Below are 27,419 nucleotides of genomic sequence, written 5' to 3'. Positions count from 1 at the left end.
TACAATCTCTAAATCATGTAGCCCCTGGAAGGTTACCCTGGGCCGGAACACTCTTCTCCTTCTCAGTCTAAGCCTGTTGTCAGCAGCAGCAGCAGTACTGACCTCTGCATCTGCACATACATATGTAGCAGAACTGCAGCAGCCCCTAGCATTTCTTCATTTAAGAGTCCAAGTCTGTACACCAGTGGTGCAAAGTATGGGGGTGAAATCAGATTGTAGGATTTCTGCAACCTTTATAATGCTCTGCTGTAGGTGCAGCCTTTGTGGTTGGCTACCTATGATGCATTCCACCTGTCAAGTACATCATTAAGGACTGTTAATGGCCCTAATTCAAGTGGAACAAGAGTCATCAGTAATTAAGATCTCATTGCCTTTCTCAGACTATTTTTTAACAGCCTTCCTCACTCAGCATTGCAGCAACCCTCACAAACAAGCACTCATTGTATATGTCCCCATGATAGGTCATTCTCAGTGTGATGACATGCCACTCAAACACAATGAAACACAAAGCAAAACCAATGCGGAACAGCAAACTGATAGAGGCAGGAACTAGCGTGTAAAAAATATAGTAAATCCCAAAGTCCAAAAACATACACGCTGTCCAACCGGCTATAAAACGCTGGGTTGTTTCAATCACAATGCAGACTCCACGAATAAACAACGAAACTCCTAGGTATAAGGCAAAACTTTTAATGAACAAGAATACAGTGAGCGCTTTCGCCAATAGGCTTCATCAGACTAACGACAATTCACTTCTTTGCAAACATTTAAAAATTCTTACATAAAATTTGATTGGTTGCTCACTGCAACTTATAATTAGCACCATTATTTAAAGTGCACAGTGCATAAAAAACACGAAGCATCAATGCAATGGATTAATAATAAAATCTATATACTAAAATATACAATACTCATCACATGTCTAAAACAATGAAACACATGCCCAAAGCTAAACAAAGCTTAACAGCCAGGGTACACAGCCCCTTGCACCACACTAACAAGCGCCTCTGTCCTTCAATGAGCTTAAAATGATGTGGACACACCCCCTTTTGATGTCAGCTACCTCTTCTGTGTACTCCAACATGGTTCTCTGCCTACACAGATGGGATATGCAGATATGGATACCCATTTTGTGCTATTCAGTAACCCCAGTTCATTTGCATAGAGATCCATGCACACAATCTGGGAAATGCATGGTTCTAGGCCCTGCCTCATTAGCAGCCACAGCAGTCTACTATTGTACTTACGCCATGTAGGGTCCTATAATGCATTACTGTCACATATTACTAATTTTCATTTTTACACTTTATAATTGTTTCTTTCTAAATAGCATGTTTGCACACTGCAGCGCACCCGACAAACATAATCTGATTAATGAAAAAAATATTTTAAATTATTTTCCATTAGGTTTTGGACACATATTGGATAGTTTTGCCCATATATGTGTCTACTATGCTATTTCTGTCCCTATTACTGCAATTTTACAGCTAGGGTTCATTGTAGAAAACAGGTACTGCAGGTGTTTATTAGAAATCCTGAGATAGATGGCAAAATACGGGAAATGCATACAATTTGCACAAATCTTACAGTGAAGACAAAACAGCTATCAACACATAACTAAAAAATGTATGCTTATGCAATGTTATGGGTATTGTTTAAATTAAATAAACACGTCTACTTGTTTATGAAGAAGGTTGCAAGTAAGTTAAAAAAATGTCTGTCTTCCAACTTGTAATGGTACAACAGGTGATACAGTGAGACTTTAACCGAAAATTATGACATGCGCAGTCATCCACTGCATAGGCGCGGTAGGTGTCTGTGATTTATGAGAAGAGGCACTATGTAAAATTAGGTACTCAGATGTGGTAAAACATATGTACATCTGCAAATGATGTAGTTATTGCTATTACTCAATTATTAAATAAAATAACAATATGGGTATCGAACACATAGTCAACAGAGGAATATGTACAAAGTCCACTGAATTATCTACATGAGATAATTCTCACTACAGTAAAACATGGCTATAAAAACATCTGTGATATATAGGTTTCAAAAATATCTGCAAAATCTGTAGGAATGCTAGCATATACATAGAATAGTGTTACTTACTGTAGGAATTACGGGCTGCCTCTTTACTTTGTTGACCCTCCTTCAAAGCTCTGCTGTGTCCCTCTGATGCAGGTCATCATAACTTTGAAGAACCTGCACTCCAGTGTAGTAGAACCCCATCACCCATCGATGCTCATTTGTGATCTGGTTCCACATATTAACTATAGCGAAATTCCTGGGCCTGGCTCTCATTCGCTGCTCCAGTCTGGCATACACCATCAACATCTGGGTCATCTCCTCATCAGTCCAGTTGGGTGCATGGACAAGTCTCAGCCTCTTTGAAGTATCACTGAGCTTGCAGTTAGCAATGGTCTGACCAGAAAATGTATCACAATCAATATTTGAAAGTGGTGCTGATGTCATATTCTGAGGTTATTGGATGATAAAGGTCACATGCCACACATAGTACCATTTATCGATACCTTTTAGGTGTTTATATGTACAACTGGGTGTTTTGGCACATAATTGCAATTTACACAGATGTGCATGAATGGGATTCCAAAAAGTTTAATTTTAATTAACCCCATTAATTAAGTATGGCACGAACAGTATTTAAAGATAGGTTCACACAAGGTGCATTTTGATTCCGTTAGTCTGGGTGCAATGTACATTAGCAACTGGTGGAAGTTCTATAGTGATACTTAGTAAATCTGCTAAAGATAACCATTTCAAATGTACATGCCTAGAATTATATTTAATCAAAATGTTAACTTGAACAAAATTAGTTATAGTTTCATGGAGTCACTTTGTCTGGAAAAGTATGCATTACAAGTGTTGTTCTTCTAAATATTTTGGTTCAGTCCGATATGCTTGTATCCCTCTGGGAATGCTCCTGTTCTTACCCTGCATATCTCCCTTCAGCATTCTAACCTCTTTCCCACTCTGCCTCCCTCACACTTTTCATACCTCTCAGTAACCTACCTCAACTCTTCGTATCCTCTCTTCCCTAGCCCTTACATTCCACACTCTACATCTTTGTACCATTTCTCTCCTCCTCCTCAAAACGTATCCCTGCTCTCCCATTAACTCTCATATTATACATTTGCATATCTCCTTCACCCCTACAGTTATATTCCCACCATAGAAACAAACACATTTGTAAATATCTGAAAATATGTACTAACAACCTTTCTCATATTTTTTTGTAAAATGTGTTATAACACTGTATTAATCATTTGTTATTGCTTTTTCTAAATTGCATAAGGTCCTACATCTGTATAATGTCTTAAACCTACAGAATGTCTGTATTATACTACTGTGTTATTCATTTGTTATGCATTTTTCATATTTGTATAATTTCTGATGGTGCTTTTCTCCCCTGGACTCCAGTGAAAATGGGCTGTTCTCAGCCCAGTGGAATATCCTTTTAAACAAACTGCAAAATAAATAAATAAATATGCAGCTGTGTAGACAAACTTCCACTGCAAATGATATCAGTATAATGTTGTCCCACACACACACACACACACACACACACACACACACACACACACACACACACACACACAGAGACATGTCGATTGGATGGGTCAATGTCAGGCTCTGGCAAACAACAAAACGCCCTGTGCATATGATGATACCTGTGCCGCCTTCTGTATTCTGCATTATCAACAGTGGGACAGGCTAACATGGTGCTGATGCACAGGGTGACACTATAGCAGTGTAGCAATAATAGCGAGTTGTCAACAAGGAAGTCTAACTACATCCTTGTAGGTATATCTGAGCAGACATTATGCATCAAAGCTCTGATTGTCAATGTAGCGTTGTTTACACCACTGTTAGCTCTGAGTATGTATTATCCACCCATGTGCCACTTGGCTGATGTGTGATGTGTTGCCAGCATGTGTTAGTGAGTGGACAGTACGTGTGTGATGTGTGCAGTACAGATTAGCAAGTGTATATCTGTGAACATGGTGGGTGCACACGGTCTGGATGTACCTGCATAGTGGACACATAGGACATGTGGCATACCCTGTCGTACACATTATTAACATCCCATTGCATCTTTCAATGGCCAGTATGCATTCTACTACAGTTACGTACTAACATGGGTAGACGTGTGTATGACATGGGTTGACACTATGCTGTGGGTGATACCATTAATATCAGTCAATGATTTGCAGTCTGGTAGTATACACAACCTCAACAGCATGACTATAAGCAATCATTGGATGATGTCCTGACAAATGACACACAGTAGTAGGGAACCCAGTATCAATTGGATCCTTTCAGTGCTACGCTATAACACTAACCAGTGGTAATGACCGCCACCCATTACTGTGACCACACCTGTGTGTCATATAGCCCCCTTAGGTACATGCAGACACACTAGGGATGTGTCCATCCAAATCTGGGAATGCATGGAATGGCCTACAATGCATTCCATGGATGGGACGCATATCCTACACAAGGGTATCATACAGACAGATACCTATTGTGTGATACATGCTGTATAGCAGTAAGCCGACTAAGTCATAGTCATCCTCATGTACTATACATACTATCCCATCAGTACCACACCAGTGGTAGCCCTCAACATGTATGTCTGGTACCATTGTGTACATACAGACCCATGTTATGTCATGTGTCCCTTGGTATCCACATATCCATAGGTATTGTGGAGTCCGAAGGTGTATCAAAGACATTAAAGGCCTGAATACATATCCACAAGGCAGTTGTACACCTATAAAGACTGTCCATTCTTGGCAGACTTTGTTGTGTATGACCATGTCTGACATATACCCCAGGCATATACCCTCACTCACACTAAAGTAACTGTCATGGGTGTGTGTGCCACAGATGACCTTGGCCACAGAACACGACAGTGGACGGCCATGTCACATACATACATATGTGACCTACGATCTGAGTAGCAGCGGCACAACCTGTCAATTGAAACAAATGTATTCATGTAGTATGCAGGCTTCACACCTATGTAGTGATTGAGAGGACATGTACACATATATATTTACCACACAGATACCTGATGTCTGCAATGCACTTACTGTTGTCATCATACTATGTCATACTATAGTAAAAGCAAAACCCACACCATGTTGACCAACAGTGACACACACACAGTCAGCATTTGCAGGATTTAAACCCCTACCTAACTATGTTATGATACTAGGGAAAGACACATTAACATGGTATGCTATTTGCTTTATTGGCTGCTTATATATTTATATATACATTTTTATAATAAGACTTATAAACCTTATAGATTTTTTATAGATTCTTCATAGATTTATAATATATTGAATATATTTATATATTTATATATTTATATAATTACATATTTATACACCAGTTTTAAATATTTTAAATATTTTAAGCATTTACTATTTTTGTATATATATCAATAAAAAATGCCAAAGGCCAAGGGACCAAACCAAGAAGAAAAAACAACTTCAGGCAAGGAAAAAGCAATCCAAGATAGTGGCTTGTAGTAAAAATACCAAAAAGCGTTTCAAAAGATGGTAGTTTTAATAAAGTCCATGAAAACAAGCGCTTTCGCTCGGCTGAAATACCGAGCTTTCTCAAGTTAAAATAAGACTGCTAGTAACAACTTTAAATAGTCCTTTACCCAGTCACATGATTAATTAACCACAATTTTAAAATCAATTGACCACAAAATTAAAAGCAGATTTAACAATAAACACATAACTGCAAAAGTGTAACAGAAAAAGAAAAATACATAATAAGTAATAAGTATAAAATACATATCAAGAATAATAAATAACACCTATAACTTTGAGTGTTCAAAGAAGGCTAAAATGGTTATTAACGCAGTAGAAGCAAACATAAGTAATTGAATAAAAAGTAATAAGTAATTAAACAAAAAATACTTATGCAAACACAATAGTAAAGTATAATATAATATAATATACATCTTAATGCAAATGATGTTGATCTGGTGTAAAGCCAAATCAATAAGTAAGTCATACACAATTACTAATATTTTGAAGTGTGTAAAATATATATATGTAAAACAGTGGAAATAGTAAATGCAATAATATAATAAATGGATAAAATGAAATAAAAATGAAAAAAAAATGAAAAAAAAACTTATAAACGTGCCTTTCTTTTCTTAAGAACACTACTGATATTAATGCTCTCATTCAAGCCCGGGGGTCTACTTGCATCCAATTTTAGTTGCCAAAGGAGCGCCCTGTATTCTAAATGGGTCTCCCAGTCTCCACCCCTGGCATCAGGAAACACTTGCTCCAGGACGAAAAATCTAAATTCAAAATTGTGACATGAAAGAGAGTGTTTGTACAATGCATTTGACTCTTTCTGTTTAGAAATGTCATAAAAATTTTCATAAATTCGTTTTCTGAGGGGCCTCTCAGTTTTACCTATGTAAAAACCGGTACAGGTGACACAAAGCCCTACGTAAACCACTCCTTTACTCCCACAGTTTGTATAATTTTTGGGGCTAAACCTTGAAGGGATATATAAACCAGGGGTGTTGAGAATAGAACTACATTGTTTGCAGGCACCACATCTGAAGGTGCCAGTTCTTGAGACCTCACCACTCAATTTGGAGATGTGATTCCCCTCGAATATTTCCTTAAGGTTGGTGTCTCTTTTTCTGGTGAACTTGGGGTGCACTGGTATTGTGTTCTTTAATTCATCGTGAAGTGTAAGAACTGGCCAGTGTCTATGTATCACTTCGTCGAGATCTGAAGAATTAAGACAGTGAGTGTAGATGAAACTACCATGAATGTCAACTATCTTATTGTTAGTTGTGTGATGAGGGGTTAAACCTTTACCTAAAAGAGGAGGATAGCTAGTTTTTCTACTGTCAATGACCAGCTGTGCTAAAGCATCTAACAGTAAAGGAGGGTACCCTCTTTCCTTGAACAACTCTCTTTCCTCTTTCCTTTGGCAACTAAAATTGGATGCAAGTAGACCCCCGGGCTTGAATGAGAGCATTAATATCAGTAGTGTTCTTAAGAACAGAAAGGTACGTTTATAAGGTTTTTTTTTCATTTTTATTTCATTTTTATTTCATTTTATCCATTTATTATATTATTACATTTATTATTTCCACTGTTTTACATATATATATTTTACACACTTCAAAATATTAGTAATTGTGTATGACTTACTTATTGATTTGGCTTTACACCAGATCAACATTGTTTGCATTAAGATGTATATTATATTATATTATACTTTACTATTGTGTTTGCATAAGTATTTTTTGTTTAATTACTTATTACTTTTTGCTCAATTACTTATGTTTGCTTCTACTGCGTTAATAACCATTTTAGCCTTCTTTGAACACTCAAAGTTATAGGTGTTATTTATTATTCTTGATATGTATTTTATACTGATTGCTTATTATGTATTTTTCTTTTTCTGTTACACTTTTGCAGTTATGTGTTTATTGTTAAATCTGCCTTTAATTTTGTGGTCAATTGATTTTAAAATTGTGGTTAATTAATCATGTGACTGGGTAAAGGACTATTTAAAGTTGTTACTAGCAGTCTTATTTTAACTTGAGAAAGCTCGGTATTTCAGCCGAGTGAAAGCGCTTGTGTTCATGGACTTTATTAAAACTACCATCTTTTGAAATGCTTTTTGGTATTTTTACTACAAGCCACTATCTTGGATTGCTTTTTCCTTGTCTGAAGTTGGTATATATATATATATATATATATATATATATATATATATATCAATATTTATAAGGTTGTTATATTTATTTATTTACATATAGACATTATTTGACATTGCTAAATAGTAATAGATAGTTATTTACTGTGAGGTATCTAGTAAGTGGAGTATATGTTTTAATATGGCACAAGACTGTATACACCTTTAAGGTTTGGAATTTTAGTGATCAAACATTTGCTTAATTGTTTTATTGATTTTAATTTGTGTGCTGGCAGTGGTATAAAAAGCGCTGGAAAAATTTTTAATGTTGATTCTGAGGAGGTCTCTGGTGTGGAGACGAAAGCACTTAATCTTGTTTATTCTGTCCTGTTCGAAGTTTGGAATAAATTTATTAATTTAATTTCGCTTGGAGTTATTTCCTGAGTTGGGCTTGGAATTATTGGTGGTATTATATTTGTGGACTGCCTTCATTGACCTGAGCAGCTGGGATATGTTTTTTGTTGTTTATTGGCTGGTTTTCCTTCTCCTGCTGTATTTGTAGGATGGTGACATTATCAGACTTCCCAAAGAGGAATGTACCTCTTTTACTGTGTTTTCACAGTCTCCAAAAAGGGCACTCCTTTCAAAGACAATTGTATACATACACATACTGTTTGCAGGATTCAAACCCCTACCTAACAATGTTATGATATTTAAGAGAGACGCAATAACACAGCGCGCTATTTACTTTACTGGCTGGTTTCCCTCCTCCAGCAGTATTTCTAGGATGGTGACATCATCAGACTTTCCAAAGAGGAATGTACCTCTTTTAGTGTGTTTTCACAGTCTCCAAAAAGGACACTCCTTTCAAAGACAATTGCACACATATACACACCCTCACTGTTTGCAGGATTCAAACCCCTTCCTAACTATGTTATGATATTAGAGAGTGATGTATTAACACGGCGCGCTATTTGCTTTACTGGCTGGTTTCCCTTCCCCTGCTGTATTTATAGGATGGTGACATCATCAGACTGGACATGGTGATGTGTGTACACTTTGTTTTATGCCATTCCAGCAATGGTCCATGTGGGTCAGTAGGTGTCAACAGCTTGAACATGACCTCAGTATCCTTACCTTGTGTGATCTATCTCTGGGCACATTGACATTCCGTCATATGTCAACACATATTTATGCACAGCATCTTGGTTTTGTGGATACTGCATGTGTTTGAGATGTTGATAAAGGGCTATTTAAAGTCTATGTGACACATGTGCAGATGTGTTCATTGATGTATGTCCTGGGTGGCTGCCTTGCAAACAGTCTAGCATGTTTGGGAACCATGATCCACACATGAACATACCACAGTTGGTAGGGTTGTGTGTGTGTCAGCTTCCAATAGCTCTGTTTATGACTACAACCATGATGGACTCCATGACCTTGCAGATCAGACCTCATAGACGTACTGGACTTGACTTCCCATGGTGTGTTTTGCACCAACACTTGTGGGGAGTGCCATATGTAGCTGTGACACATTCAACGGTTCCACATCCTGTGTAGGGGGTGCGGCTCAGCTGACTGTTCAGGTGCATGATCTGTTTGTTCTGTAGTTTGTGCATGACACATATTGGGAATCAATGTATTCCACCTGCTGCCATGCTTTTGGCAGTGGGGGTAGCTGCTCATCCATTCTACATGTGACCTGGTATGATGATGTGGACTATTGTCAGTGGTGGATGGGTATGTACATATGGGCCTGTCTGTCATGATGTCGGCATTGACACTCAGGTACAGTTGGCCCTGACTCAGGACATATATGTGTGTACATTGATATTTATGACATAGCTGAAGGAGGTGTCATGATTCAGTCTGGACTCCTTCTCAGCTCCTCTTTACAAAACACTAACGAACATGAGCACTAATCCCTGTTATACTCTTTTACATGCTTAACACCCTACTGATCCTTTGTGATCAGGCTACAGAGTATGTCATGATAATATCCTGGCATGTTCAGGGGTTGGTTTTGTGAGTACTCTTCAGTCCAGCTGGTGGATATTGTGATATTGACACAATGTCACATCTGCCTCATGTACACAGACAACCCTCTCATCCTCCTGAAAAACTCAGAAATATGTGTGAGATGCACCTATATAGACATACAGGGAGCTGAACTCTCTTGACCCATGACTGGCACAGTCTATCAGGTGGTGAAGGTAACCACACACACCACATATCAGTCTCACATATCCTCTAGCAACAGCACTCAAACCACATTAGCACACATTGACATACTCGGATGCTGTAAATGTTCTCTACCTAAGCAGCAGAGACCTCCAAAGCAGACACACACACACACCTGCTACCCCACTACAATACCCACATATCACTAAGTTCACAATGTCAGTGTGCCACACAGTCACTGCCCTTCGGTCTATACAACACACCTAATACACTTGTAATAGGTGACACTTATGTTCAGACACACTGACGTACCACTCACCAGCCCTGACAAGGGAATAGTCACTTTGGGCTGTCTGTTGGGTGCCAGGATCTGCCGCATAACACAGGCAGTCAGGTCACTCCAAAGCAAGTACAAGACTGGCACCATCATTGTCCATGCTGGTGTGTGTAACCTCAGACGTTACTCCGTTACTCCCTGGACCACATGACATGATACATGGAGGTACAGTCTGATCATGTAGCCCAGGCCAGTATGACCCTGACCTTGTCTAGCATCTTACACCCACCAATTATGATGTCACAGTATACGGACACACATATCACACTTAACAGTTGGCTAACAAATTTGTTTCATTCATAGGGGATACAGTGTCTGTCAGTGTATGGTGACATGCTCAACATGCCACGCAGCTTCACTATGGACAGCTTGCACCTGTCACCCTTGGACTTTGGTATGCTGGCTAAGGCTCTTGCTACCACCAGAGTGCCTTTTTTAAGCAGGGCTCAGAAGACAAACCCACCTCCATAGACATTACAGGTTAAATGAAACTAAGGGTAATGCTCAACAACAGTTGAGTTAACCTCATATTGTGGCCACTCAGGACTCTCCTCAGTATGGAGGAGAGCAATATCTGTGCACTGACAGACACCTGGTTCAGACTCGCTTATGCACACCAGCATTACCAGGTTATGTTTCATACCATGCTGTCTGACAACAAGACTTGGAACAGACAACACAACTAGGGAGATTATCCATATACATCACAGATACACACACCTCCAGGTTAGTAGCACTGCACAAAGCATCACAGACCATACATATACAACTACCATTGTGCAATACTGCCTTTCAGTTTGTTGCCTGCTACAGAACACACTCCCAAACTCAGGAACCACAATCAGCTTTTGTGGGGACTATGGAGAATATGAAGGTCTCCACAGACATCATTATATTGTGAGACTTCATATACACACATATTGACTGGGGATACTACTCAAGCCCCAACAACCTCTCCCAACAGTCACTACAATTTGTGGACTCATATGCTTTCGCACAACCAGTCAGCACAGCCACAAGGGGGAATACATATTGGACCTGCTCATCACCAACATGGGGACTCTGTGTTCCACACCAGCGATATACCCCTCATTGGTAAGGTCAGAACATACATGTATCTCACAGGACATACATATACCCTCCACACACCCATCCTGGGTAATCTTGGTGAACTTCTCATGAGCCAACATCTCACTTCACCGAAGCAAGGTGGTATCCTTCAGAAATCCTGAGACAGTGGTATATATGGCTCACACTGCTGCATCCTTTACATACACATTCTATGGACACCTAGTGGACTGCATGGATTGTGCTATCCCAAATAACAACAAGACCCACTACTACAATGGCAGGGGACCTGTCTGGTAGACCCCAGCCATTAATCAGCTGTACAATGTCAGGAGGACACTACTACATGATAGAGCACAATCCCAGACTGGGAAGGCATCTGTGATCTGTACTAGCAGACAGCTACAATCACTCATGGACTTTTCTAAAGGCCGCTTCTACCAGACAATTGCACCTGACACGTAGGACTATCACATGGCCTTCTTCAGTTATGTCAGGAACCTGGGTGAACACTCACTGATATGCTGTGAGTTACTGCATACAGACTAAACCTACCCTGAACCCACTGGCATTGCCTACATCCTGGCAAACAGGTTCAGTGCAGATGACTCCCACCCATCCCCCCTAAGGAGCAACTATCCATCCCAACAGAGTATAACCTCCCTGACATCACACAGTAACAGGTGAGTGCTGCCCTCCCCACAGCATGCATCATAGTATCAATGTGACCAGATGGTGTCCCAGCTTGCATCATACATGAGCATCATGACAAACGCAACCCTCACATTACATCACTGTTCAATATCAGAGTTACCACAGGATATGTACCCAAGGAATGGCATACTGAGACAGTGGTCCTGCTCCACAGAGTTGGTGCCACAACGGACCACAGACAATATTGCCCTATAAGCCTATGTAGCCTGTTTTGCAAAGCTATGGAGCATATTGTCATAGGACTCCTACACATAGACATCAGGAACCTACAGACACTGTGTCCTACTCATTTCAGCATTGTTGTGGGCAGATCTTGCCTCTTGAACCTGTAGGTATTCTTTAAATGGCTAACAGGTCCATCAACATAGGGATGGCTATCCACACAGCCTACCTGAACCTTGCAAAACCATTCAACACAATAACCCACTGGGCCATTATGCATAGGCTCACCAGCATCAATTTGGACACATATCTCACACAATGGATTGATACCTAGATCAGGGATAGCACCCACATGGTCAGGATTGCAGATGCCATGTCTGACTATACACCACTTACACATGGCATCCCACACAGCTTGGTCCTGGGATCTCTCTTGTTCAGTATATATTTGTCTTACGTACAGGCTATCACAGGGGAATATGGCTGAACATGTTTGCACTTGACTGCAAACTGTGTGCCATGATCAACTCTCCAGCTGCCACATGCATACTCAATCAGGGTCTCACAGAGATGGATGACTGGTGCATGAGCCATGGCCTACAGCTAAATGCCATTAGTTGCATAGTCATCCCCTTTGGGAGTAACAACATGCCCACACATTACCACATAGGTAGTACTCCATTACATATGACAGGAGTTGTTAGGGGTTTGGGGACATCACTTGTTCGTACTGTTGCCTTTAACATTCACGTTGCCAAAGTGGTTGGACACACCTCTATGTGTGCCACCTTACCCCATATGGTTTCACATCTAGATCGAGTGAGGTTATTGCGCCCCTATACTCATCACATCCATGCTTGGTTACAATGCCACATTTGGGGTGTACCATACCTGACACCTGCAGCAACTGTACTGGCCACGGACGGTCCTCACCAAGCAGATCTAGGGACTCACACAGATGCTCTGCATAGTTCAGATGCAGTAACTCCAGCTATACTCAGTCGCTTACCACCTACTCAAATATGATGTGTGCCTGTTGTTTACAGCTATACCCAAACCAGAATTACTGGACATGCTCCACCTCAGGATATCTAATACCTTGGAGCTACACACTGCAGGGACGTATACCTCAGCACAGATGTTAATAGGACATTGTGGAGGGACAGATTCTTATCCCAGAGGCTCCACTCACTACAGAATGTAATCCCAGTTTTACATAAGCAGAGCCACCCACTGACCACCTACTGGAGACATCTTGATGACTGTATGGGCGATTGTATATTTACCCCTGGGATATCTTCTGTGTCCCTGCTAGACAGAGGCACACTAGCATAAACGTACATGGGCTATCTTGTGTGACCTACTATTCACACACACAGTGTAGTAATCTGACAGCGTTACAAATGCCAAACACACTCTGGCTAGGCTTGTACATGCCCTAGGGCAGATAGCCTAGCATCGACCTCTGAACCTATGCTAATGTTCAAGATGCACAATGTTTATTGCTGATACTGTTTGCAGGTCTTTATCATCTTTGCTTTACCAGTTTCCATGAAGAACTTCAGTATCTGCAGAACATATTTGATTATGACAGGATTCCACTATATTATAGATGTGTCTGTTGTCATATAACGGTGTGCACAGGGAGGATTGCTGTATAGTGACAGGTTCCTGGGTTAACACATGCAACTGCCAGATATGCGTGGCCCACTGCTGTACTCAGACATGGCCTAAGTATGTGAGCATCCCCAGTTCTGACATTACATGTTTTGTTGCCTGACATTTCTCTCATTTATTCAAGTGTGTGAGCATGCCCAGTGTGACCCTTCAGTATGTTGCTGTCTGAGGACCACTACATTTGCTAATGTGTGTTAACATGATCAGTATTAACATTTATACTGTGTGTGTTGGAAGTCAGGTCCTGTTGTCACTGCAGGACTCACCTTTGTGTCATAACTCAACAAGGATTATGCTGTGCCTGCAGGGTTTCCATGGAATACTTTGCATTGACTTATCAACATTCTGTCATACAGGTGGACCACTGCAATACTGTCATGGTTTAGTGGTTCAGTACTTTGATTATAGTACACAGTATTCTGGGTTTGAAGCTCATCACTGCTTTATATTTTCATACTGAGCAGACCACACTGCTTAAGGGCCTGTTAAGCAAATATAAGCATGTTGGCTTTTGTTCAGCTATGCCCTACTTAGATCATGCTTGTCCGACATTGCTCAATATTCACTAACATTGCTGGACGTTGCCCAATATTACTGAACATTGACCACAGTTGTGCTAGTTGGTGTGTGCGATTTTGTTTGCATATACTACATGGTGGTAAATGCTGTTTAGCAATGCTTTATATTGCTTAACACATGGCATTCATGCCTTAGGTGGTGCTGCAGGGCTGCCTATGTCGGATGCACATACTACACTCCCTGCACAGGTTTGGAAGTAGGTAGTGTCAACTTAGGCATCCCTTTTACTTTATGTGTGAGTCAGAGAGGGGTATCATTTCCAGAGTTCCTACTGAGCCAGTGTATGTGATATGCATTGCCTCTTTGCCAAGGCCAAAGCATACTGGGCATGCCTCCTTCTGCCTACTGGGGCAGGCTCAGGTTGTTCCTCTTCTGAGTCACGCTCTGCCTGTGATGGCCTTGGCAATGGTGGGGGGTTGTTTGGCCCAGGCCTATGCTGGTCCTGCTGCAGCTGTTTTCGCAGGATCATATTATGTAGCATAGCACATACCATGACAATTTGGGTACATGTAGTTGGTGAGTACTGCAAGGCTCCACCAGATGTGTCCAGACACCGGAACCGTGACTTGAGCAGCCCAAACACACGCTCTATTACATTACATGTTTGTGCGTGTACCTCATTATGGCGTTCCTGTTCAGGTGTGTTTGCATTTCTGATTTGTGTCATCAGCCACGGCTCCAGCGCATAGCCAACATCCCCCACTAGGTGACCATGTGGGATGTCCCCATTGGCAAATGTCTGGTACAGTTGCGTCAGATGCCAGATATGGGAATCATGGTAGCTTCCAGGGCAGCCTGCACACATATTCAGTATTATGCCCTGGGCATCACACATGACCTGGCAGTTGATGGAGGGGAAGCCCTTGTGGTTGACGTAGACCCTACCCTGCTCACCGGCTGGTGCTTTGATGCGTATGTGTGTGCAGTCTGTTGCACCCACTACCTCAGGGTATTCTGCTATTTGCTGGAAGAGACGCATATTGCTGGCCAGTACCTCAAAGGAATTGGGGAAATATACATGATCACCGACATGTGCTGACATGGCATCCAGGAACTGGTGTAGTACCCTGGATGCTGATGCCTGTGATATCCCCATCATATCACCAGTTTGTCTCTGGAAGGTACCTGTTGCTAATATTCTTAGGCCAACACATACCCTGGTTTCCACTGGGATGGGTTCCCCTCTGTTGGTTCTGTGTGTGAGGCGTGGCCTGCACAGCTCAACAATTTGCTGCAGGAGGTCTCTGTCCACTCTATAGCTCTCCACTATCTCCAGCTCATGTAGCCCCTGGTAGGTTACCCTGGGCCTGTACACTCTTCTCTGTCTCCTCACTGTGGGTTGTCCAGCAGCATTTCCATTGTCACCATCCTCAGCATGTTGCATATGTCGCCTTATAACAGCAATAGCAGCCCCTAACATTTCTTTGTCTCAGTAAAGCTTTTTCAGTTTTCACTTCTATTAGCTTACTGCAGTGTCTCTTGTGAGAAACATAATGGACTGTTGTTTGCAGAGTTGTAAGTGCTAAGCTGGGCTGGGCTAGTGTACTGCCTGTGTAATTGCCTGATTCTGATTGTTTTCACCTGCTAGCTCTGCTAGTACTCCCTGGTAGCTTCTTACTATTTGCTGTGCTTCCTTTTTCCTTTCTGTTTCCTCAGGGGGGAGCGCCGTGCACACAAGCGCAAACACGAGCACAGCAACTAAGATGCACGCACACATGCTTACACGGACTAAAACTTGCTTATTCGGGTTACAACGCATGCACACCAGCACAAACGCACTTACAACTCTTTAAACAGCCTTATACATGCTTACTCCGACTTAAACGCGCGCACTCGCGCTTATACGCTCACACTCTGTCTTATTCGGGTTTACAGGCGCGCACACATGCGCATGCACGCTCAGCAAGAAACTTTGGTGTTATCCATGGTATACACCTTCCATTTCTTGGCTTTCCCTAGCCTACCTGTTGACACACCTCTTTCCATGATGTCTAAATGACAGCGGACACATGCCACTCTACTCCAATGAGGTTCACTTTTTTCATACATACCCCCCCTCGTGATGTCACCTATCTTCTACTCTGTTACTCCCCATATCCTACTCCTACTTTTCACTGACTGTGCTCATTTGCTATGTAAACTAGCGATTCACTATCCTAACACTCATTTACATAGGATTGCCTACTAATTCTTGGTTACATGTCTTAGACTGAGCTTCCCCACTTAGCAACCTCTACTCGGTGGCCATGTTGTCTTCACCTGCCATTCCCTTGCATTGTACATTACCACTTTCAATAAAATCCACATTTGTTGGTTTTAATTTGTAGTATTCTGTTTTTTAGAGTACAGCCCGTTTGCGCGGCGCTACGCTATGCTTAAACATCGGAAATCGGTATGCTTCTTGCACTGGATGCAACCTTTATTTGGAGCTGTCACAGCTCCGTTTTGCTATTTGCAGAATGGTACTCAGTTGTCAACTGAGTACATTTCTGCAAATAACACTGCTCTTACTCGGACAGGTTCGGGTTTCCTGAATCACAAATCTACCTCATTTGCATGCCTTTCGCCTGCAATTGAGGTGATTTGCATGCCCCAGCCCTGTCCGTGTAAGAGCCTTTTTAGGAGCTCTCCTACACGCCCCTACAGGCTGTCAAAGCATTGCTGTCATGTAAGGATTTATCACAGTCTGTGTTATACAGATCTCTGCATTGCACAGGAATGCATAGTACTTGTTTTCTCATATGCTGTTCACAGAATCAAATGCATAAATGTGCTCAACCGTTATTATTATCATGTGGGTATCAATATTTTTCAGATGGCTAACCATGCTAAGGGTGACAACTCCCCCCCCCTCCCCAGGAAAATGACATCATAATTGATGCTCTCCACCAACATGGAAGGATGCTCCTATGTCATTCAGGGATACTATTTGGAGAAATGAAATCTAGACCGAACTTACCAACATGATCAACGTAGTTGGAGGCCACAATTGATCCCATGAGGCCTGTAGATTATGCCACTCAAGACATGATCCTTCATTCAGCCAACAGGGTAGCATGTTATGACAGCTCAAGGGATGCCACTGGAGCTGCACCAACATTGACCTTCCCTGATGACACCACAGTTTATTTTGGCCTCATTGCATACCGCAAGAGGGGAGCAATGAATCCCTGTTGGTGGGATTAGAACTGGAGTTCCAGAACACATGTTTAGTACAGGGATAAGTATAGTTACACTCACTGCATATTGCATCAGCGTCCATATTCATATATTGCTGTGTCTGATTTACAGCAGAAGAGTTGAGCCATGAACACACTTCCACATAGGGTGAGGATGATGAATGTAAGTATAATTACATGTACTGGTACATCTGAGTTACAGACAGAGCAGTGCAAACAATATTTGAAATGTTTATTCCATTAATATTCAAAGGTCCATGTAGTTTGGGCCTACACCAGATAGCAACAGGTGAGTTCCTCGGTTTACTATCAAAAGGTTGAAATTTATATGGCCTAACATGCATATGGTTGACACATTTGGTTGGTTGATAGACAGTGCTGTCGACCTTTTGTCGATATTATGTTGAAACAGGCAAGGAGTTATCCTAGTCAGCACTGTTGTGCAATCCTGAAGTTGTAATATAAAAGTAGCAGGGGTGTGGGGGGTGCAGGGGGGTGCACCCCCCCCCCTACAAAAACACTAGTGTTAGTTTGCAGGTGTTTGTCGACCATTTAAATGTAGACCTTTTAATGTCGATATTTTGAACTGTCTATGTAATGATTTTGACCAAATGAGCATCGACCAAATGAATTTCAACCTTTTCATAGTAAACCGAGTGCCACTATACTGTTGCTATGTGCTCTACCTTGTTAGTGCCCCCACCTCATTTAATGGCACTGCTGTTTACTGTTATTTTGTTGTTTCCCTAATATTGAACACTGCAGGTACATCTAGTGGAGGGGAAACCACTGATGTTACAGTAACATTGTCTTAGCTTTCAACAATATGTAGCACACATGAGGCCTGACATTTTTGACGATATTTGTCAAATAAGGCCCTTCTGGTGTAAATTCACAGTGTGCTTCATATTTGCAGCCTATATTACTGTGCTGTATATATGATGCTGTCAGTATTCTTTTTGCTAAATACATGACTGTGCTGTCTTTCTCTTTACTTTCCAATTGCAGGATCCACAGTACAACCCACAACCTCTACACAGCAGGAGTCCTCAAGTGCACATACAAGTTGTATGTGTACTTCACACATTTGGTATGTTTTATCTACGTCCACCTGATTAATGGTGTGAATGATGTAATCTGCAATATTTTTTCTTTCCCTATGCTAGTTGAGGTTGACCCCAGTGGAAGAACAACAATGCCATCCCATGAGTGTTTGCCAGGTGTGGTTTTATCTTTTTATGCATCACATATGTCATGTATGTTGACTGTGGTAACAGATGATATAGTTATGGTATGTTGTTGTTGTTTGTCTTTCGGCTTTTCCCGGTTAGTGGTCGTCACAGCAGAACTCCAGTCCGCTAATGATTGGCAGTAGATTTCATGAATGTTGAGGTGCCAGCTCGACGTTCAACCTTCATCGAAGGCACGCCCATTTATGCATGTCTTTCGAATGTCCATCCAACCACGGGGAGGACATGCAGACTCCACACAGAAGGCACTCCCTGCACTCCAGCTGAGAATCGAATGGGAGAACCTCTTGCTGTGAGGCAACAGCACTACCGCTGCACCAATATAGTTATGGTATGTACATTCGGTGAAACATACATACAGTACACTGTGAGTGAAGTAATTAATATTTGTAACACTGCAGTGTAATATAGATGCCAAGTGTCTTAGATATTCATCTTGTGATGTAGGCACATTGTCCTGATTTGTCTTTGAATCTTGTAGCACATCAGCTGTCTTTATCATTCAGCAGCCCATCCAGTGATCATGATATTGTTCATGATGTGTCCCAGTATGGTAGTATGGCCCCTGGTACAGAGGACTTTGAGTTGCTTGGGGAGTCCATCCATGAGGTTGACACTGATGTTGCACTGAATGTATCCTCAAATATGGAGGTCCACTTGTCAATGCATTCAGATGATAATAGCACAGTGAACATTAAACAGGGTGAGGCTGATGATCAACACACAACAGTTGGGAATACTGCTGCTTGCAGAATCACACAACAACCAGACACAGGGTGTCACCATAGACATAGGTAAGCAGATGTAGTGCATGGCCAGGTGTCAGAGGGTGTCTACCTCCTGCTACAGTCAAATGAATGGTCATAACAATGGCATCATTCATATGTCTGTAACCTGGCCCATGCCACAGATCATGTGGTGGACCAGCTACGTGTCCTGCATGAAGGACAGGAATGTAGACATGGTGAGAATATGGCTACATTGACCACTCAGAATGGAGTCTGCTAGTTGTGGCATGGTCAGCAGACCACTCAACTCTTCTTGATCTTCAGGGACATCCCTGATATAGACTCCGATTTTAGGTCTGTCCCTTTTAATCCCTCTTAAAACTGATGACTGCTGAAGAAATGGTGGTAAATTGCCCTTAATAAATAATGATAGTAATTCAGAGTTATAGACGTTTTACATCAGAAAACCTATAATAATCCACATTCTCTTATTCTGCAAATGTTTCAAGTTAATAGTACAAATATTTAAAAAATGTCCCTGATTGTCCCAGATTATGTGAGGATTTGTCCCTGATTCTGTTGAGACTTGTCTCCGATCGGTTGAGAGCTATGATGGTCAATAGAAACCTTGGCCTCTACAGTACTGAAGCAGTGCAGTACTACAAGCAGGATTTTGTGTCCCATGATTATGCTCAGCAGATTACAACCTGTGAGAAGCAGGCTACCTGTCCACAGAACCACCATTGGGCATTGAGAGATCCAGACAGTGGTCAACCTGCACAGGTGTGAGCTGCTGATCCAACTGCTGAGGTTCCCCTGTCACAAGGCTTTTGACTCACAGTCATGCTCCTTCATCTCAACATGGTGTTGTACCCCCATCCATCTCCTCTATAGATCAACCAGAGCAAGATGTATCTCTACATAGTAATGGCCAGGCAGACAATGGTGTGAGACATCAGTGAGTTCGACAAAGACTGCATTAGAGTATTCCAATGGTGTAGTACACAGAGCTGTCACATATCATTTCAATATCACTGCCCTATTATATGTGTTTTTTGAAATAAAAATGTCTGCATTGTGTCATGTATGCTTTTTTCATGTTATAATATTGTACAGATATGTAAATGTAGCACTGCAGTTTGTCCCTTATTGTTTACCATACAGTGATAAAACAAACTGAATGCGTATGCATACCTTTTCAGTTGTGTCCTGAGATGATATTTTTTTACAGATTTCATTTCATGTTGAAATATGTTAAGCTTACGTTATGTGTGATGTTCAGTATGCACATATAGTGGGTACTTGGCATTAGATGCGATCTTTTAATGTGGGGTATGACTGTTCAGTCTATGTACTTATGTACATATGGCTTGCTGTGACTGAAATGTTTGGGTCAGATGCTGCTGTGTAGCCTGGACTGCACTTGTGCTCACACCCTACATTGCCTATGCCTTGTGGTCACACCCTACATTGCCTATGCCTGTGACGTATGTCCCCTATGCCCTCCTGCTCCTCTTCCAATAACTGTGGGATGTCCTCTTCAGATATGTGTGGTTATTGGGGTAACTCACCAACACCTGCAGCTGGAAGAACACCATTTGCTAAGGTTAGCATGTAGTGGAGCATGGCACAAACCTTTATCATCTGTGCTGCCTTCTCAGGTGTGTATCACAGTGCACCCCAAATGTGTCCAGACAGCTGAACCTATCTTAAATTACACCAAACACAAACTCTGTAGTGTTTCTGATTGTTTTACATGCTTTATTGTAAGTCTCCTGTGCAGGATTGGATGATTCACAGTATGGGGTCATTAGCCACAATTCAAGTGGATAACCACAGTCACCCGTCCTGGATCAACTAATCAATTGTCCCACCAGGGGCTCCAATATCCTAGACCTGGTCATTGCCAACATGGGAGATAGATGCTCCAAACCAGTGGTCACCCCCTCATTGGTCAAGTCTGACCATAAGCAAATCACCCTTGACATCCACATCCCACCCCCACCCCCCAGTAAGGAAACCTCCTTAAAAAACTTCTCCAAAGCCAACTTCATGCTACTGAAGTCAGAAGTGACAAACTTCACAAGACCCACGCAGACAGGATCTGGAAGTTCGACTGCAGAATCCTACACTAAGGCACTGTATGAGCACATCCACTCGTGCATGAATCGTGCCATCCCAAATAGAACCAAGATGCTCTTCTCCAAAAAAAGGAAGCCAATCTGGATGTTCCCCTGCTATGAACAAACTATACAACAGAAGGAAGAAACTGTTGCAGAAAAGAGGAAAATCCCAGGATGCAAAAAACTCCCTCACCAGCCTCAGTAAGAAGCTGAGATCCCTCATAAAATCCTCAAAAGCTAGTTATGAAAATAAAATTGCCAAAGATTCCAAAGACAACCACAAGGCATTCTATAGTTATGTCAAGAATCTAAATGGCAATGCTCAGATCTGCTCTGAACTACAACAGAATGGCATTAAATATACTGATCCAAAGGATATTGCCAATATCCTGGCAGCTCGATTTAGTGCCAACTTCACTCCCCTCTCACCGCCTAAAGGGCCCATCTCAATACCAAAAGATTGCCAAATTCCGATAATGACAGCCACACAGGTGGAAACAGCACTCTCCAAAGCTAAGAATACAGCATCCATGGGACCAGATGACATCCCAGGGTGTGTACTACATGAACTACAAAATGAACTGGCACCCCACCTAAGTATCATGTTTAATCATAGCCTCACCTCAGGCTTCATGCCCACTGAGTGGCACACAGCGACAGTTATCCCGCTCCACAAGGGAGGATCCACCTTGGATCCCAGGAACTACCGTCCCATCAGTGTGAAAAGCCCGATCTGCAAGGGCATGGAACGCATTATCATGGAACTTATAAAAAAAGACATTGGCAACCTCCAGACACAGGACCCCACCCTGTTTGGGTTTGTGAAGGGCCAATCTTATCTCCTGAATCTGATTGACTTCTTTGAGTCGGTCTCCATAGCTGTGGACGAGGGTAAGGAGGTCCACACAGCCTATCTGGACCTCGCCAAGACCTTCGACACCATCCCCCAGTCTGAAATCATAGATAAACTTACTAAGCTGGGCATAAATCCCTACATCACTCAATGGGTTGCCAACTGGCTTACTGACAGAATCCAGACTGTAAAAGTAGCCGACTCCAAATCCATCTCCAGACAAGTGACAAGTGGAGTACCTCAGGGTTCAGTCCTGGGACCACTCTTGTTTGGCATCTACTTCTCTGAAGTACAGGCCAACACTAAGGGACTCTGGCTAACAAAGTTTGCAGATGACTGCAAACTGGGAGCCATTATTGAATCCCCAAATGATGTGGATATTCTACAAAAGGGCCTTACAGAAACAGATGCCTGGTGCCAGAGCCATGGGCTCAAGCTTAATGCCAAGAAATGTATAGTCATCCCCTTTGGATAAAAACATGTACCCATGAACTACCACATAAGTGGCAGGACACTAAACATTGAAAGTGTGATGAGAAAATTAGGGACACAAGTGGACAGTGGTCTCACTTTCGATAACCACATCGCCACAACAGTCAGGAAATCTTTCTATGTGGCACACCTCATTACTAAGGGGATTTCATCCAGAAAAAAGGAGGTCATTGTCCCACTGTACTCATCCCTCATTAGACCCATTATAGATTATAATGCCCCATTTATGTACCTCACAAGACATCTGCAACAGCTGGAAAGGCCACAGAAATACCTCACTAAAAGAATCACAGGCCTAAAGCAGATGCCATATGCTGACCATCTAAAAAAACTCCAGCTATACTCTGTGGCATATCGTCTACTCAGAGGCGATCTTTGCTTAACATACAAGGCCATGTCAAACCCTGAGCTGTTGGACATGCTCCACTTAAAGAAATCCCAATCCCTCAGAGCCACACGCTCCAGGGATCTAAACCTTATCATCACAATGAATAAAACATGCTGGAAGGATAGGTTCCTGACCTAGAGACTCCCCATACTCTGGAATAGACTGCCCATACATGTCAAGCAGAGCACCTCATTGGCCCTCTTCAAAAGGAACCTTGATGATTGGATGGGAGATAGGAAATTCACCCTGGGGATCATGTCAGTCACCCTGCTAGACAGGGGCCCAGAGAAGTAAATATTTTGGGAAAAAATTTCCAGGGAATTGTTATGGCTAGGCTTGCATAGGCCTTAGGGCCGATAGCCTAGTACCAACCTATGAACCTAATAAAAACCTTTTTGTTCAGACTGGATATTGTTGAGAGGGGTATCCTTAGCTAGCATCCTAGCTGTGTTTCTGCACTCACCCAGTGGCAGTCCCTCAGGTTTTTCACCTTGCTGGAATGTAGAGTTGAGTCCACTTTCCCTCCAAATGGCAGCATTATGGACAGTTCCTTGATGTGTTGCCATGATGTTTGTTATGCTGCCATTTGCTGCGCACACAAGTTGGCAGTTGATGGATGGCCAGCCTTTCCTGTTTATGTACTGGTCTGTATCTGGATGTCCTGGTGATTTGATATGTATGTGTGTGTAATCTATTGCACCAAGTACATGGGGAAGTTTGCTATGTTACAGAACTAGTCCATTTTGGTTCTCCGCTCCATGGAGGTGGATAATAAAATGTATATTGTCATCCACCTTGCTGCACATCACTTCCAGAAATTGTGTCAGGATACAACTAGCAGCTGTCTGTCATACTCCTCCAGCATCCCCAATGTGTCTCTGGAATGTCCCAGATGCAAGTAGACCCAGGCTGAGACACATTTTGGATCAAGGGGGATGGGGTTTCTTCACAAGCTTTGCACACATTACAGACAGCCTGCACCATTTGTCTGTCTAGATGATATCTGCATATTATTTCCTAATCTGACAACTGGTTTAGTTGTAGCCTTGCTCTGACTCCAGCTGGCTGTCTTCTAGGACACACAGCCACAGACTTGTTTATGGCTTGAATCACTGCCACCTGTTGCAACATATTATCAGCAAGTTACATTTTCTTTTCTTTTCCATTTTGGTACAGATTCCACCATAATCCATAGTATTTGCTTGAATTCCTTTAGATACGTAATGTATGTACTGATGATTTTAAAAACAGAGTTGGTCCAGCTGTTTGTCATATTTGAGTTACCTTGTGTGCAGATGGTATGTTGTGGAATCACATTGGCATGCGAGGAATATATAATTATCTACACTAAATACTTAAATGCTCTGTCTGCCTTTGACATGTCTTCTGAAATTGCATCTGCAACAGGTGCACTAAAGTCTTCCTTCAGCAAGCTGTGTAGTCCACAAATAGCTTCTGCAAACTTTATAGAATCTGGCCCATTTTATTTTGAACATAAAGACCACCATTACACCTTGCTCAAAGAAATTGTCCCTCTAGCTACAAGAGAATTATTTCCCACTATTAACCTTCAAACTAAAATGTAAGGCTATGTAATATTCTCTTAAATTGCAAAGTGACAACTAACTGAATCTGCAAGTTTTTTGGCAAGGTGCACTCTAAACCTCCACCACCTACTCGCAATGAATTGTCTACTAAGTTTAATAACTCTTCCTCACCAGATGAATTTAAATCCATGCTTCCACTCATTTTGATATCTCAACTTAGCTTCAGAAAGAACGTTTCCGTCTTATGTTCTTAACTATAGGTTGTAACAACTAAAATCTGTATAAAATGCAAGGTAGAAAAATATAATTAACAACTATATATCAGAATGAAAGATAATATCAAAATATTTCAACATATTTATTTATTTATTTTATATTTGTTGACTGGGATTGTCCGACTGAGCTGAAGAGCCATTTTTCAGCGGAGGCCCGGGGAGAAAAATTTCAACATATTATACACTTTTCATTATAAATTAGCATTAAACAGCAATGTTACATGATTATTACAAGGCATTAAATAGCAATACAATGTTATACAGTGTCAGTAATCAGGAGTATAGGTTCATAGGTTCATAGGTTCATACTAGGCTATCTGCCCGAGGGCATTTACAAGCCTAGCCCATAGTTTTGTGGCTTAAGCCACCCCTTTAGTATGGGGAACTATACCCATTATTTTGCTGTGCCTCTGTTGAGCAGTGACACTGAGGTAATCCCTGGGGTATATCTGCGATCTCCCATCCATTGGTCAAGATTTCTCTTGAACAAGGCCAGCGAGGTGCTCTGCCTCACATATACCGGGATTTTATTCCACAGCATAGGGAGTCTTTGGGTGATGAATCTATCCCTCCAGCACGTCCTATTAATAGCCGTGTCGAGGTTTAAGTCTCCCGCCCTTGTGGCTCTGATGGATCTAGACTTTTTGAGGTGAAGCATATTCATCAAATCTGGGTTTGCCATGGCCTTGTATGTTAGGCACAGATCACCTCTGAGCAAGCGGTAAGCGACTGAATAGAGCTGGAGTTCTTTCAGTCGGGCAGCATAGGACAGATGTTTGAGAACCTTTATCCTTTTGGTGAGGAACTTTTGTGGCCTCTCCAGCTGCTGCAAGTGTCGGGTCAGATACATTCCGAATGGGGCATTGTACTCGATCATTGGTCTGATGAGTGATGAGTATAGGGAGACTATGACCTCCCTTGATCTAGATGAGAATCCCTTCATGATAAGGTGGGCAATGTAGAAGGTCTTCCTAACTACTTTAGCTACATGGGTGTCGAATGACAGACTACTATCAACCTGGGTCCCCAGGTCCCTGATAACTTCTTCTGTGCTCAGTGGATTGCCACCTATTTGGTAGCTAGGGGTAACCCTGATTTTCCCGAAGGGTATGACTATGCATTTTTTGGCATTTAACTTTAGGCCATGGCTCTGGCACCAGTTATCCGTTTCTGTGAGACCCTTCTGAAGGATATCTGTGTCAGATGTGTTTTCTACTATGGCGCCCAGTTTGCAGTCATCTGCAAACTTTGTCAGCCATAACCCTCCTGTGTTTGCTTGTACTTCGGAAAAGTAGATGCCAAACAAGAGTGGGCCCAGGACTGAGCCCTGTGGTACACCACTTGTGACAGGCTTTGAGTCTGACATGGCGCCAGCAACTCTGACCCTGTGGGTTCTGTCACTCAGCCAGTTTGCAACCCATCTTGTGATGTATGGGTTAACATTTATGCTGATGAGTTTTTCAATGATACCCGAGTGGGGTATTGTATCGAAGGCCTTCGCCAGATCGAGGTAGGCTGTATGGACTGCCTTTCCCTCATCAATGGCTTTGGTGACTGTTTCGAAAAAGTCAACCAAGTTTAGAAGGCATGATCTGCCTTTTACAAAGCCAAACTGGGATGGATCCAAAGTCTGTAAATTCCCTATGTCTTTATTTATGAGGTCCATTATGATCCTCTCCATGGCTTTGCAGATGAGGCTTGTCAAGCTAATGGGCCGGTAATTTCCAGGGTCGGTGGAGGCACCGCCTTTGTGAAGTGGGACCACAGTTGCAGTGCGCCACTTCCTGGAGTGCGTATCCAGAGGTAAGACTATGATTAAACAGCTGTCCTAGCTGTGGGTTTAATTCCTCGTTGAGTTCGTGGAGCACACAGCCGGGGACACCATCAGGTCCCATGGATGCTGTGTTTTTGCTTTGGAGAGAGCAGTTCTCACTTGGCCGTTGGAGATGTTTGGGGGCTGCAATCGCTTGGTATAGATATCACTCCTTTTGGGGGGGAGGGAGAAGTTTGCACTGAACCTGTCAGCCAGTATGTTGGCAATGTCTGTAGGATCAGTAATCTTCACATCATTTTGAACTAGTTCTGAGCATATCTGGGAGTTTCCTCCCAAGTTTCTAACATAGCTAAAGAAGGCCTTATGATTGTCTTTT

The sequence above is a fragment of the Protopterus annectens genome, chromosome 1.part1 (genome assembly GCF_019279795.1).
Source record: "Protopterus annectens isolate FY-2018-M chromosome 1.part1, PAN1.0, whole genome shotgun sequence".
Lineage (NCBI taxonomy): Eukaryota > Metazoa > Chordata > Ceratodontiformes > Protopteridae > Protopterus > Protopterus annectens.
The sequence above is the reverse complement of the archived record's forward strand: the minus strand, read 5'-3'. Positions refer to the sequence as shown.